The sequence below is a fragment of the Drosophila virilis genome, unplaced genomic scaffold (genome assembly GCF_030788295.1).
Source record: "Drosophila virilis strain 15010-1051.87 unplaced genomic scaffold, Dvir_AGI_RSII-ME tig00002287, whole genome shotgun sequence".
Lineage (NCBI taxonomy): Eukaryota > Metazoa > Arthropoda > Insecta > Diptera > Drosophilidae > Drosophila > Drosophila virilis.
The window spans coordinates 20,516-22,500 of NW_027212906.1; the positions used below are offsets into that span (position 1 = coordinate 20,516).

The 1,985-nt window shown below is 37.6% G+C and overlaps 1 non-coding gene across 1 annotated transcript in view; it reads left to right on the top strand.

Annotated features, from left to right (window-relative positions):
• The first annotated feature begins 1,588 nt into the window (after positions 1-1,588).
• Positions 1,589-1,985, top strand: part of LOC116650214 (small subunit ribosomal RNA) — a 1,995-nt gene continuing 1,598 nt past the window's right edge. The window contains exon 1 of the ribosomal RNA XR_004303195.1: positions 1,589-1,985. This exon is cut by the window's right edge and continues 1,598 nt beyond it. This is a non-coding gene — a ribosomal RNA (small subunit ribosomal RNA).

A 1,985-nucleotide genomic window follows, 5' to 3' on the forward strand; every position in this document is an offset into this window, starting at 1 on the left:
GCCAGTTATGGCATTGGTAAGCGCTTTGATATTGGTCACGTCTGGAATAAAAATTGGTGGTGGCCTGATCGTCTTAGGTTCTTTAGCAGGCTCCTTATTTGGTTGGCCCTTAGCTAGTCCTATGACTTCAGTGGAGTCATCGCTGGCCGAAGATTCTTCGTCGTCTTCATCTGTAGAGAGTGAAGCAAATCTGTTACTTGTTAGATTTTCTCTAGCAGCTTTGCTGGTGCTTGGTCCGTCAGGTAGGTGTACGCGGGAAGGCTGTTTGCGCTGTTTGCGGACGGGCTTCCTCCTTATTTCTCCAGGTTCACTAGTGCAACTCGAATTCTCAGAGTCAGGGTTGCTAGTTCTGATGTTGGTCTTCTTCCTCTTGGTGCTGCTAGTTTTGATGAGCTGTGTAGCACGTGGCTCGGCTTGCCAGTCCATCTTGTCCATCTGGTTGGTGAGGGGTACGGGGGAGCGGGAGCAAACAAGCTGCCCGTCTGGCGAGCGTAAGCAGCGAGTGCTAGTCTGTGTTATTGTTTGGTTTTGTATTCTAATTGTCGTGTGTGTGTTGAAATAACGCGCACAAGCATGTAAGCGTGTGCGTGTGTAAGTATTAGTGCGCCGTTATTTGCGCACGGCACGCAAGCTGAAAGAGCGCAGTAACGGTTGCAGCGACCAATCAGAGCGCAGCTGGCCTGAAAATTTCGCCGCAACTAACTGTTGTTTATGTTGCTTGTGTATTTGGAATGCTTCGCAGCGGTCCGCAGGCACGTCTTTACTCAACGAGTGTTCGATCGCGACTACGAAACCTATTCATGGTGAGCAGTGTGTGCTCATCACATTATACGCTGAAAGCGTATAATTTTAAGTTTGTCATATACTCGTTATTTGAGTTAGATATCGTTATTTGTTATGTTGTATAACATTTGGCTTACGATATTAAGAAAAAAAGATAATTGTGAAACTTTCAAGCCAAGATGTGTTGTTAGTAATAATTTTATTGTTACTACATCGTGTAAACAAATGGGTTTCCTTTTATCGTAAAATTTAACAATTGCATCCAGTGGAAATTCGATTCATACAGATGTATGGACGATTAGTACGCTGGAAAAAAAGTTTCTAAAATTTTTGTAATTATTTTAAATATTTGTCATAAATGAAACTTTAACATTTTACATACTATTTAATATAGTATGTGACTTGTTTTACTTAATATATTTTTATCGCATAATTATGTTTGCAAGTTATGCATGCATAATTTATACATATAAATAAATTATCAAGTTTGTCATCAAAATTAAAGTGTTTATTCCATTATGGTATTAAGCAATGTGTGATAAAATATATATTAAGTAAGTGTACATATAAAGATATTTTTGAACGAATTGTATATATTTTCATATAGATATAATATGTGGTGAATCTTAAAAAATGTGAAACGTAAATTAACGAACATGAAATGCTATGTAACAATGGCCATATTCGTTTATATTTAACATTAATATCTATAGTATATTTTTTATTCAAAAATATATTAAGTTGTAATGTAAATACATTTTGTAAATATGTATGTTATTTTGTACATACAAATTATAAAAACATTATTCTGGTTGATCCTGCCAGTAGTTATATGCTTGTCTCAAAGATTAAGCCATGCATGTCTAAGTACACACGAATTAACAGTGAAACCGCAAAAGGCTCATTATATCAGTTATGGTTCCTTAGATCGTTAACAGTTACTTGGATAACTGTGGTAATTCTAGAGCTAATACATGCAATTAAAACACGGACCTTTTGGAACGTGTGCTTTTATTAGGCTAAAACCAAGCGATCGCAAGATCGTTTTATTGGTTGAACTCTAGATAACATGCAGATCGTATGGTCTTGTACCGACGACAGATCTTTCAAATGTCTGCCCTATCAACTTTTGATGGTAGTATCTAGGACTACCATGGTTGCAACGGGTAACGGGGAATCAGGGTTCGATTCCGGAGAGGGAG